General features: G+C 59.2%; 1 long non-coding RNA gene across 1 annotated transcript; it reads right to left on the bottom strand.

The window, feature by feature from the left end:
• Positions 1-3,464: 3,464 nt before the first annotated feature.
• LOC116627590 lies at positions 3,465-5,703 on the bottom strand. The gene is made up of 3 exons (XR_004298509.1): positions 5,589-5,703; positions 4,743-4,854; positions 3,465-3,746 (listed from the first exon to the last, which is right to left on the bottom strand). It is a non-coding gene; the product is annotated as an uncharacterized LOC116627590 (long non-coding RNA).
• Positions 5,704-13,224: the final 7,521 nt, after the last annotated feature.

Here is a 13,224-nt window from a genome sequence, read left to right as displayed (position 1 = left end):
GCCAGCATGAGCACAGGGCCTAGAGCACAGTTATGCCACTGCCCAATAAAAAAAGAGCACAAGCCCAGGAAGGGAGAAAGAACCAGGCCCTGGCCAGCTACCCAAGCCACAGACACCCTGCCCAAAATGCAGTGGTGAGAAAACACAGCAAGGGCAATTACTGATCTGCAGGAGAGTGGCATCGGGTCCACACTGTTTCTGAACCTGGGTCTGGCCTGCTACCCTAGGCTCCCGGTGGCCAGTCCCAGGAGACACCGTCCCGCTCAAGGCAGGCAGGACACAGGTGAATAAAGCCAGGCCCGCCGCTTCTACCTACCGGGCACGCTGGCCAGGGCCCCCACGGAAGCACAGCTCCAGAGCTGAGCTGAGCCAACCAGGAGTCCCTGTCCCTCCCTGGACACCACATCGTGCCCAGGCAGCTGCGACACACGTGGGGCAGCAAGGGCAGAAGATGCCAGCCTGGGGGAGAACAAGCCCTTGGGGACGGCGCCGGACAGAGGCTACAGGACAGACCAGGCCTGAGCCTGAGGCCCGCGCGGGCAGGGGGCAGGAGGGAGCAAGACTGGGGCGCCATCCCTGCAGAGGGCCCCGGAGTAGGACAGGCAGATGGCACCAGGAAAAGGAGCACCAGGACTCCATCCTGCTAGGGGCAAACCGGCCCGGGACCCTGCCCCACTAAGAAAATCCCTGGAGGACACGCCCCCCCCACCCCCGGCCGGCCCCCCCACCCTCCACCCAGGCTGCTAGGAGGAGACAGGGAGGGGTGCAAGGTCTGGGCCCTCAGCCGGGCTCTACACACAGGTTGTGAAGGCCTGGTGACCCGTCCAGAGCCAGCAGAGGTGGTGGGGGCTCAGCCCCACCAGGCCCCACGCCTGAGCCCTGTTTGCCAGCAGGCGCCCGGAGCAGAGGAGCGGTCCCGGCCACACACCCTCCCCAGGCTGGCCCCATCTCCTCTACTAAGTCTAGGGAGGGGAGCGCTGGTCACCCCAGTCTGGAGCAGCCCCCCGTCCTGCAGGTCCTGTCCGGTCTGAGTCCAGGCAGGGCAAGGCAGGCGGATGGCCCAGCTGACCACCGCCCCCCCCACCACAGCCAGCCCCCACCTCTGGCCCAGCCACACCTCTGCACCTGACCCTCCCTGTTGCCTGTCGCCACCACCCACCCCACCCCCCCCACCAGAGGCTGGAAGGGGACTGGGGTGAGGAAAGGGGAGCACTGGCTCTTCAGGGTGGGTGGGGCTGCCACTCACCCGAGACGGGGAGTCCGTCCCAGCACTTCAACAAGGGGAACATTAGCCTGGGGACCTTTGGGGTTCCCGTGGGGCCACCCGGCACGGGTGGCCTCACCCCACTCCAGAGCACAGGGCCAAGGTGCTCCAGGGCAGCCCCCACCCCCGGAACCCCGACGGAGCCCGTGGGATGAGGATGGGGTGGCCGCTAAGACAGGGTCGGCGAGCATGCAGGGTGACAGGTGCCAGCCACAGGGACCTCAGGTGCGCTCTGCAGCTCTGGACGGCCTCCTCCCACTCCCACTCCCCCTCCCACTCCCGTGGGCCCAACCCAACCGCCGACAGGTCCCCCCCGAGGGCGGGGTCTCCTCCTCCGGTGGCAGGTACTACGTCCAGGGCAGGGCGTTACCCAGCAGGGGGCCCGCGGTCCCGCTGCTCAGAGGTTGGGCTGGCTTGGCCACCTCTTCCCCTCCCCGTGGGGCTGTCTCTGAAGGTGTCCCCGAGGCAGCCATGAGGCCACGGCCAGGGGCCGAGGGCTGAGGAAAGCACTGCACAGTGGGTGGGGTTGGGGGGTTGCCCTTGGGTCAGCACACCTGCCGAGGACAGGCCGGGCAGAGAGCGTGAGGTCCAGGCTTGGGCCCTGAAGGTGGGTGGGCAGGTGGGCGGGGACAGGATCTGGCGGCTGGGGAGTGCGCCCACCCGCAGAGCAGGCCACGAGGGGGAGCCCCTGTGCAGCTGGGTCGGGGGAGACTCTGCACCCATCCAGCCCTCCTGAGCCCTCCTGGGCAGGTGGCCTGTGCGGGAAGACTACAGGGAAGCCGGGCCCTCCTCGCTGTGCCTCCTGCCCAGGGCCGAGGGACAGGAAGGTGGCTCAGCTCAGGCACAGGCCAGGGGGATGGCGAGGACACCGGTCAGAGGGCCCGGGCTACGCGGGGCCTGAGTGTCTGTCTCCAGGGGAGCCGTCTTCAGGACCATGCGGCCCGACACCCCGGCGGAGGAGGGATGTCCCCCAGGAGCCACGACCCCACGGTCCCCGCCGAGGCAAGGCCCAGCAAGCCACGCCCCGGTCTCTCTGCTTCTGCTCCCCGGAGACGCAGAGCCAGGCTCCCCCGAGACCCACTGTCCTGGGGTTCAAACAGCACAGGGCGGCCCCAGACGGTGCCAGGAGCTGCCGCCAAGGGCCCTCCCTGGCATTGCCCAGCAGCGAGAGCCAACAGGGAAAGCACCGCCCCCAGAACCCGTGTGACCAATTCAGAGCTCCCGAGCACTCGAGTCCGAGCGTGTCATCGCAAAGTCATCTCTGAGTCCCAGCCCGGAAGGATGGGGCGGGCACTTCTCCGGGGAAAGGAGATGCCACCGGGCTCCCGTGGCCACAGTGGGGGCTCCTTCGCTGGACCGACAGCTGCGCCTCCACCCGCCCCCCCCCGCCCCCCCCCCCGGCACTGGGAGCTGGTGCCTGCCACCACCTGAGCCGCCAGAGCCCAGCACGTGCCTGACACCGTCGGTGACGAAAAGGGGCCTGCCCCTCTCCGCCCCCCGCCCCCACCCACTTGCCAGCTGCACGGAGGAGGCTGGAGGGCAGGGGAGGAGAGGGGAGTGGGGGGCAAGAGCAGGGGCCACACCTGTGCGCACAGAGAGGCGACCCCTACCTGCCTCAGGCAGGGCGAGCTGCCCCCGCCCCCCTCCCCGGGGAAGGAGAGGACACGACGACACGGGGGCAGCACGGAGCCACCGGGCGGGGACGGTGGAGGTCCGGAGCCTCCCGCCTCCCGGGGGCCCGGGTGGGGGCCTCACAGCTCACCGGGCGGTGCTGCTGGGCGGGCTGCTGGGGTGGGAAAGCGCTTGCTGCCCCCGGGGCCAGGACTGCCACCAGGCCTGGCAGCCCCTGTGCAAAGGGCAGAGAGCACACTCCTTGGGCGTTGTGGGCCACACACGAGCTCTGCTGCACATTCTGCTTTCTTACTCTGGCGTTCTGCGTGTTCTGTTTGCAACCCTTCAGAGACGGAAGAGCTGGCTCGGTCGGTTGAGCGTCCCACTCCCGGGTTCGGCTCAGGTCATGATCCCAGGGTCCTGGGATGGAGCTCCGTGTGGGGCTCCGTGCTCTGCGGGGAGTCCGCTTGAGGATTCCCTCTCTCTCCCTCGCCCCCTGCCCCTCCCCCCACGTGCGTGCGCATGCTCCCTCTCTCAAATAAAGCAATCTTAAAAAAAAGAAAAAAAAGGAAAAGCCTGGAAGGTCCGATGACACAAAAACTAAAATTGTCTGCCTGACCAAACACAAGCCCCAAACCACAAAGTCAAGGGACAAGTGACAAAGTGGGGGGGGAAAATAGCAGCAAGATGTGACTCAGGGCCCATTTCACGAACATACAGAGAGCTTGAAGCAGTCCACGAGGAAAAGCCCGATGACCCAGTAAGTAAAGGGGGTCGAGGAGGCGAACACGGAAAACGAAAGCCAAAGGCTGCTCCATCCGATCCCACGGCCAGGACTCGCGCAGGGGCTGCGGTCCCAGAGTTGCTCCTTCTGGGGACAAACGGTGGCCAGTGACTGGCCTCGCGCTTCATTCACCTGCCGCTCCGACTAGACAACATGCCACCACGGAACCAAACAAACACCAACCACCAGCAAGGCCGGCCAAAGCGGGAGGGCGGTGGTGTGGGGCATGGAGCAGGTCTGGGAAACATCGGCCAGGAGCCGGGAGACCACCTTGGTGAAGAAAGGCAGCGGCTTCCCACCAGCTAGAGGGCCGACCGCACGCACAGACCAGACAACTGTCAGGGCCGTTCTCGGGCAGACAGCCCCCTGTGCGGTCTCCAAGCTCCCCGCCACTCCCCCCTCCCCCAAATCCACGTTCTGGATCTCAGGGCCCATGTTCCTTTCCCATCCCCGAGCCCAGCCTTTGGGTCTTTCCTCTGTCTCATCAGAGAGTTCTTTCCATCCCCACTCCCGGGCCCCGAGCTGGTCTCCACCCCCCTCTCCAGATGTTACCAGCCCCAGTCTGGGAATTCCCGAGCACCTGGACAAAGCTTGACACCTTTCTCCCGCCTGGGCTGTGGGCGGTGCCCTGCAGCCCACCTAGGCAGGAAAGGGTGACTGCCACTCCATGGGAAGTCCCTGATCCCTCGAGGGCTAGCACCCTCCCGGCATCTGCCAGACCCGTGGGGACTCTGCAAAGGAGCCAGCCCCAGGGAGGGCAGGGAGCACACACACACACACACACACACCTAGGAGTCTCAGGCCTCCAGAGCACTGCTTCTCACGGCGGGGGCGCGGGGCGTGGGGGGGGGGGGTGGAGCAGAGGGGACGGTCTCAGACCAGCCGCCAGGAGCTTGTTAGAGGCACCCATTCTCAGGCCCCACCTCAGATCTGCAAGATCAGAGACTCCGGGGTGGAGCCCAGAGTTTGAACAAGCCCTCCAGGTGTTCCCATGCAGCCCTCCAGCGTGAGAACCACCGGGACGGATGGTTCCTGATCGCACCCACTTCTAGAAAGGCTAGGAGCTTTCTCTGCTGGGCTCACCTTGACTGACCTCCCCAGGTGAGAGGCAGGCAGGCACAGCTGAGGATCCCAACCACAGGTGGTCCTGGAGCAAGGATGTGCTTGAGCAGGACTTCCTCCCAGGGGGCCACACCTGTCGAGTGACATGGGAAAGACTTTGTTACTTTCCCGCTGTCCCCACCCACAGAAGTGGGGACAGATACCTCTGGTGAACACCACCTTCCCGGGTACTGGCCCCAGCTCTGCCTCGTTTTCCTGGATACTAGGCGTGTGTGTGTGTGTGTGTGTGTGTGTGTGTGTGTAGGCGTGTGTGTGTGTGTGTGTGTGTGTGTGTGTGTGTGTGTTGCTGGGATCTTGGGATCTATGCTTTACAGAGAAACGTCCCATACACGCTCAGGGGCACTGGAACACACAGTGGGCCGGGCAAGGAATGTGTGTGTGTGTTGGGGGGGGGCTGGAGGGGGGCAGGGTCACAATCTGGGCCCTGGGAGGGTGGAAGTGCCCAGGAGCGCACAGCAAGGCCGCTCTCAGAGGCCAGGACTGGGAGGGGCTGGAGACGGAGTGACGGAGCCCTTTGTCATCCCGGTGGGGTCGCCGCCCTCCCTCCCTCCCTCCCCCATCACTAGGCCCCTGGGGACCCCAATACACTGTCCCTGGCCGTCTAGAGGCCGGACACCCTCAACGGCGTGGGGGCGGCCTGCGGGAAGCAGCGGGAGAGAAGCCCGACGGAGCCCCCCCACCCGCCTCCCGGGGCCTGGACTCGATAGAGGCTCCTCATGGACCTCTCCGCGGAAGAATGGGTAGACCCCCCCCACCCCACCCCGTCCCCAGGTCTCGGGGAACGGGGCCTCCGGCCCGGTCCTGCACCCGGAGGGGCGGAGGGTGGAGCCCAGGGACGGAGGGCGGTGTCGAGAGGGCTGGGGCGTCGTCTAGGCGTGTTGGGCCCCGCCCTGACCGCCCTCGGGTCCGTCTTCTCACGTCCCTCAGCGCGCCTACCGGAAGCTCCGCCCCGCATGTGGCGGGGCACCGCCTTCCGGCCCCCTTCCGGCTAGCTTCGCCAATGACCAAGCTCGGCTCCTGCCGGGACCCGCCCCCAGGCCGCCTGAGGAAGCCCAGCCCCTGTGGCCTGACGGACACTTCCTCTGCCCAATCAAAGCAAGCCGGTCGCCTGCGCGCCCCTCTGGGCTCAGCTCCCGCGGGCTTCTCCCCAGCGGCGGGGCCCTGGGAACTGGCGGACGCCTAGGCTGACGTCCCCGGGAGGGGGAGGAGAGTAGGGACTCTGTGCGGAGTCGCGCAGGTCGTCCTGTCTGTCCACGCCAAGCCCTGCTTGTGTGCTTTTGGTTTGAACTTGTCTCTCGAAGTAAAGAAGCTCGCGGGTAGTGCCAGAGAGACGCCAGGGCGCCTGCCGCAGTTCCCCTAGGGTCAGCGTGTTGCACGCCTAGTTCAGCTGCACACCGGGAAATGGCATGGGTGCCATCCGAGGGCAGCTCCGTGGGAGTTGCATCCGCGCGCGCGCGCCCAGCTCTGCAGTGTCATCACGCGTGCAGAGTCACGTGACTCCCACGGGCGTCCGTGTCCGGTTGGTTCCCTCACGAGGACCCCTCCTGTGGACCTGACATAACCACAGCCTCCTCCCATGTCCTCCCAACCCACGGCAAGCAGTATTGTATTCTCGTCTAGAATTCCGGGTTATTTGAACACTGTTAGGTAGATGGACCCATGCAGTACGCGGAAGGTATCCGTAACCTGGGAGGGGCTTCCCCCCCCACCCCTCCCCTCACATAATGCCCTTGCGATCCACCCAAATCTCTGCATGTATCCATACTTAGTTCTTCCTTCGTGTTGCTAGCTACAGTCCTTGGTGTGGATCCACCAGGCGGCTCAAGCATTCACCTCCTGAAGGACACCTTGCTTGTTCCCAGTTTCAGGCTTCTACAAATACACCTGCTACGACCATTCATGTACAAGTGTTCGTGCGATCCTAAGTTTCTATTTCTTTGGCATAAATGCCCGAGGGAGGGGCGCCTGGGTGGCTCAGTCGCTAGGCGTCCGTCTTCCGCTCGGGGGTCGTGATCCCAGGGTCCTGGGATCACGAGCCCCGTCGTATCGGGCTCCCTGCTTGGTGAGCCTGCTTCTCCCTCTCCCTCTGCCTGTTGCTCCCCCTGCTTGTGCTCTCTCTCTGTCAAATAAATAAATACGATTTTTAAAAGTAAATAAATGCCCAAGGGTACAATCGCTGGGTCCTGTGCAGACGGGTGCTTAGCTTTAATGATTTTATCTTTTTTTCTTTTTTTTTTTTTGAGATTTTATTTGCTTATTTGACAGAGAGAGACACAGCGAGAGGGAACACAAGCAGGGGGAGTGGGAGAGGGGGAGAAGCAGGCTTCCCGCTGAGCAGGGAGCCCGACGCTGGGCTCGATCCCAGGACCCTGGGATCATGACCTGAGCCTGAGCCAGAGGCAGACGCTTAACGACGGAGCCACCCAGGCGCCCCCAAAGATTTTTATCTTTTTAAAGGAATCCCTACAGTACCCAACGTGAGGCTCAAACTCACGATCCCGAGATCAAGAGTCCCATGCTCTTCCGACTGAGCCAGCCGGGGGCCCCTGGATGCTTTGCTCTAAAAGGAACTGCCAAATTGCCTCCCACCGGCTGTACCATTTTCCATTACTACCCTGCATGTTTTTACAGCACATAATTGAAATTTTTTACAAAGCAACATTATTTTAAGACACATTGTTAACAGTTGTTTCTCTCTTCTAACTATATTCTTCTAATGGAATCACCAACATAGTTATTCACAGTTTTACACCCTACACATTTATTTTATTGTATTTATTTATTTTTCCACGTTTCATTGTGACTTTCTTTCCCTTAGCAATCGGTCTTTGAAAAACCTCCCACGTCTGTAAACAAATGCCTAGCTCATTTCTTCTCTGGCCGCGTGGTATTTGATAGCATACGTGTACCGTCATTTACATAACGAGTCCCCAGATGATGGTACTTTTACCTTTTCTCGCTCTCTCTCCGCAATTCACCTTGGCGCTGCAACTTCCCACTGTGAACGTGTGTCCATCTCCCTCTAGGATAACGACCTCTAAGTGGAATTGCCAGGTTCAAAACCTACGGGCCTTTAAAATGTTGAGAGACACCAAGGAATTGCCTCCCCGAAAAAGGCACACTTGTCCTACACTAGGGCTGTTAGTTCTTTGTTACGTATGTTGCAAAGCTCTTCCCTCAGTGTGTCTTTTGCCTTGAAAGACTAGGCTTGTTGGTTTGGGCCGTCAAGAAATTGTACACTTTTTTTAAGATTTTATTTCTAAGTGATCTCTACACCCGACACGGGGCTCGAACTTACAACCCCGAGATCCAAGAGCCGCATGCTCTACCGACTGAGCCGGCCAGGCGCCCGGAAGTTAGACCTTTTCAGATAACCAAATGTATTAAATTCTCAACTGATGATTTCTGGGTTGCGTATCTTGGGCACAAAGGCCTCCTCCCACGTGTGAGGACCGTGAGGAGACTCGGGACAGAATTGACGAGTCCCTGTTGCCAACTCCTCCGTGACCCAGGCCGGCAGGTTGACCCGCTGGTCCAATCCCTGTGGCCCTGGACAGTTGGCCGCGGGATCCGGAGCTGCCTGGCTAGGTCCGGGCGGGGGTGGGGGGGTGGGGGTGGGGGCTGGGGGCGGGGCCGCTCTGACACCAGCTGCTGCCGTCCAGGGATGCCAGTCCAGTCTGAGAGAAAGGCAAGGAAATGTGTAATGAGAAAAGGTTAGTTACGCCGTTTCAATGCATAGGTGGCCCGCAGGTAAGCGAGAGACACCCCTGGGGAAGCAGAGCACATGAGAACAGAGGAGGGAGCAGGGATGCGGCTGGGGCTGTGTGCAGGGGCTGCCGGGTTGGGTTTCCGCGGTGCTAGGAGTAAGGGCTTTCAGAAGGTGAGAGAGCAGAACGGAGATCCCGCCTAAAATCAGTGTTCTTGGGGCGCCTGGGTGGCTCAGTCGGTTCGGTGCCCGCCTTTGGCTCAGGTCATGATCCCGGAGTCCGGGGATCGAGGCTCCCGTGGGGCTCCCTGCTCGGTGGGGACTCTGCTTCTCCCTCTCCCTCAGCCGTCCCCCCCACCCCCCACCCCCTGCTTGTGCTCTCTCTCCGTCAAATAAATAAAATAAAACCTTTAAAATAAATAAGTAAATAAATAAAACCAGTGTTCGTGAAGGGCGACCTCGGCGGGCCGAAGGAAGGACAGGGATATAAAAAGAAGTGGGTCTGAGTGAGCGGGGGAAGAACCCTCCCACGCCAGTCCTAGTATCCACGAACAGGGGCTGCCTTCCCCCGGCTGGCTGCAAGCTGAGGGGCTTCAGTGAACCCCTGGCTGAGAGAGGAACTGCCCCCCTCCACACCCCCACCACCCCCATCGTGGTAGTCCTGCTGGGCTCCTGGCAGAGCAAACCCACCCTCCCCGGAAGAGGATACCTCACCCCAGGCTTCGCTCACCCAGGACTCCCCGGGGGGCCCAGCTGAAGATGGGTCAGTGACCTCCAATTGAAGACACCGCCCACGCTCCTGGACAATCCGCAGGTCTGTCAAAGACGGGACTGGCCCTACCGACATTCCCCAGGGTGTGACTCTCAGAGGCCAGAGAACGTAATTTCGGTAACGGCTGTGAGCGTTTGCCGTGGGCCTAGACTCCCCCCATCCCATCCTCCGGGCAGCCCTAGGAGGCTGTTAGCGGTGTCAGCCCCATTGTCCAGGTGAGGAAATGAGGAAAACACCACAGATGGGTTGAGCGGCTTCTTCTGAATCACTTGCTAGCAGGTGGCTGAGGCAGGGTGTGGATCAAGGACATTGGGCTTCGAGCCTGACCCCTTTTTGTGGGCTGTGCTCTACAGTCTGGCTCGCTCCCTCATTTGGAGATTCCTGGGGCACGTGTGGCACATCAGTATGTCCTGAAGGCATGAGAGGTGAGCCCAGGTGAATCTCCCCCTGGCGGGCCTTGGGTCAGCACACAAAAAAGGGAGGAGGGTGAGAAAGAGAACCACCTTCTGCTCTTGGGCTTCATCGTGGGGGTGGGGGGTGCGGGGGGGGGGACTTCGAAACAGGGACTGGCATTACCTTTGAATTCTCATGAGATCAGAGAGCGGCGCTCTCGGATATTTACGTATCGTTTGCATTGTTGTGACAGAAAGCTACTCCGACTCCCCAGATCTTCCATAGCCTCTGAGATACAACAACATAAAGACACAGGAGAAGCATTCGAGTCCCACACCAGGATGGAGTCCCGCATGAGCTCCCGGCTCAGCGGGGTGTCTGCTTCTCCCTCCGACCCTTCCCTCTCTCGTGCTTTCTCTCTCTCGCTCTCTCTAGCTCTCAAATAAATCAATACCACCTTTATATAATAATAATAATAATAAAATAAAAACAAGAAAAGCGTCCAGGCAGGTTTGAAAAAGAACTTTAGAAGTAAAGAAACACTGTCATTGAAATAAAAAATCCCAACAGATGGATTAAATCACAGATAGGTGCCGCTGAAGAAAAGATTAGTGACCTGGAAGATGGTGCCTCCGAAATTACCTCCTGCCCTGTTTCCCCTCCCGGTGGATAATGTGGTTTCCTCCTTCCCTGAGAAATTGCAGCAGCCCCTCCTCAGAGGTCCAGGCTCTGGCGCTTCAAGGCCCCCTCATCCTGGCTTCTAGGCTCCTGGTGACACCAACCTGTTCCCCTTGCTCTAGGGGCGGCAGGTTCCTCCCGTATTATCTCCGTGACTCCAGTCGTCCGATCCCTGAGTGACCGACTGCTCATATTCGATCCCCTCTGTTGAGAAACTTTGTCTGTTTCTTGTATCCTGACTCATGCCCGACTGATACAGGATCGGAACTGGGAGTGGTCCCAGAAGATGGACCCACAAAGACGGAGTGTGGGGACGGGTCTGGTCATGCCCTTGGGCTGGAGTGCGGGGCTCGGGTCCTCGCCAACGCGCAGTGGGACGTGAGGCGCCCGTGGCCGGCAGGGACCTCGTAATTTGTCAGGCCCTCACCTGCGGTTAACCGGGACGAAGGGCCCATCCTCAGTAAGCACCCCGGGGAGCCGGAGCGGCCGCTGCCCTGGACTGTCATGGCGCTAGGGATGGCTGTAAAGACTGTGGTGTGGGACGATTCCCGAGTGCACCTGAGAGTGCACAGAGAAAAAAGGACAAGTTCAGGTTCCTTACCTCTCAGCTCAAGTCACCGTATGATAACCAGAGAACTTCCAGGACGGCCCTAAAAATTCGCTCACTTCCTCTACCTGCAAGGGTTGACAGGGCTGAAAATCAAACGCAGCGTTTAGCTGTGTGGGTTACAGAATCCCAAAGTCAGCTGAATTCCCAGCCTGTGTTTCTCATGTGAAAGGTAGGGCGGTGGTTGGAGGAGTGGGACCCTGAAGCCTGGCATTGGGACATCTGGTTGGCCTCAGTTGAAGCTGAGAATGGGGGTGCCACCAGTTCCTCTGAGGTTCATTTGCGGGTGGAGGTTGCTGCTTTCCCGTGTCTAAAGGACTGGCATTTCCTTGCTTGACAATGTGTCATTACCTCATCTGGGGTAGGTGCCTTGCAAGGGAACTCATGTTGTTTGAGACCCTGTGCAACAGTCCCTTTGACATTCAACCCATAACTACGGTGCAATCACAGTATGATCCATGGGGTGAACGTCTGAACCATGAGGAAATAGCCCACAGATCAATAAAAATCCCGAGATTTAACTGGTATCTAACAAACGAATCCTATTTGAACATCATGGCAATGGATTCTCAGGCTGTCAGACTGAGGTAAATTGAGATACTCAATGGTGCTGAAGTCACTGATTGCCATGTACTTAGTAGAAGTTCCAGATTGAATGTGGTAGCACATGAGCTGGTGGAAAATCTAGCACTACACTTGGTAGGTTGACTGAAACTTGGACTCACTGGTGTCCTTTATTTGATGGGTTTCAATGCCAGGACTGTCTTGGTATGAGGTAGACAAGGGAATCCTAAGTGTTAGGGGAAATAAAAACATAATGTGTTAGAGAGAGAGAGGAATTTGAGGGTATATTCATCACAGTGGATATGAACACCCCACCTCTAACTATATTCCATGGAATGCCCAGAAGCAGCTCTTTTTTTTTTTAAAGATTTTATTTATTTATTTGACAGAGAAAGACAGTGAGAGAGGGAATACAAGGAGGGGGAGTGGGAGAGGGAGAAGCAGGCTTCCCGCGGAGCAGGGAGCCCGATGTGGGGCTCGATCCCAGGACCCTGGGATCATGACCTGAGCTGAAGGCAGACGCTTAGCGACTGAGCCACCCAGGCGCCCCCGCAGAAGCAGCTCTTTTTAGTGAAGCTTTGAGAGAACCTTTAGAGTGGAAATGCGTGCATCTTTTAGTTTTTTTTATTTTTTTAAAGATTTTATTTATTTATTTATTTGAGAAAGAGAATGAGATAGAGCATGAGAGAGGGGAGGGTCAGAGGGAGAAGCAGACTCCCTGCTGAGCAGGGAGCCCGATGCGGGACTCGATCCCGGGACTCCAGGATCATGACCTGAGCCATGGCAGTCGCTCACCCAACTGAGCCACCCAGGCGCCCCGCGTGCATCTTTTAATAGCTCTATAAAGATCGCCCCGGGGGCGCCCGGTCGGCTCAGTCGGTAAAGCATGAGACTCTTGATCCCTGGGTAGTGAGTTCAAGCCATATGTTGGGTGTGGAGTCTACTTCAAAAAAAAAAAAGATCACCACGAATGAAATAATGAGGCAGAGTGCTGCAACATGCTTGATATATATAACCCTAAATGCTCTAGATGGGAACAAATTAACCTGACTTTATTTGCTCCAGTGGAATCACCGGCTCTCACCCAGTTTCCAGAACCAAAGTCCCTTGATGGATGGGGAGCTGGGTGCCCTGGATAACACTCTGCACCATCGCTGTTAAGTGCAAACTACAAAGGGACCTGCAGGCATTTACTCAAGTGACTGCTTGTCCTGGAGAACAGGTGTGCTTGAGCAGGATTCCCGCCTTGGCAGGCCACACCTATCAAGTGACGTGGGAAAGACTTTTGTTACCTTTCTCCTAGCTCCACCTCCAGAAGTGTGGACACTGGCGGTTACTGAGATCGCTGGTCGCTCAAGCACTAATTCTGCCCACCTTTCTGGATACTGTTCTTGTTGGGGAGGGGCGCTTTATATCGAACCATTTCAGAGGCACACTCTCCAGGCGCTGGCACGCAGTGGGAGGGATGGGGGGGCAGGGCCACAATCTGGGCCCTGGGAGGGTGGAAGCGCCCGGGAGCACACAGGATGCCGCTCTCAGAGGCCAGGACTGGGGCGCAGCCAGAGAAGGAATGACAGTGTTCGTTTGCAAACCTGGGTGGGGCCGCCGCCCTCCCTCTCCAAGTCATCCCAGGGAGCATAATGTTTCTCTTCTCTGCCGGATCAGGGTGGGCGGGGCGGGAGCTAAGGTGCACAGGGGGTCTCTCGGGTCCCGGATCATGGGG

Source organism: Phoca vitulina, unplaced genomic scaffold (genome assembly GCF_004348235.1).
Source record: "Phoca vitulina isolate PV1807 unplaced genomic scaffold, GSC_HSeal_1.0 scaffold99, whole genome shotgun sequence".
Classification (NCBI taxonomy): domain Eukaryota; kingdom Metazoa; phylum Chordata; class Mammalia; order Carnivora; family Phocidae; genus Phoca; species Phoca vitulina.
Note: the sequence above shows the minus strand (reverse complement) of the source record. Positions and strands in the feature narration are given on the sequence as shown.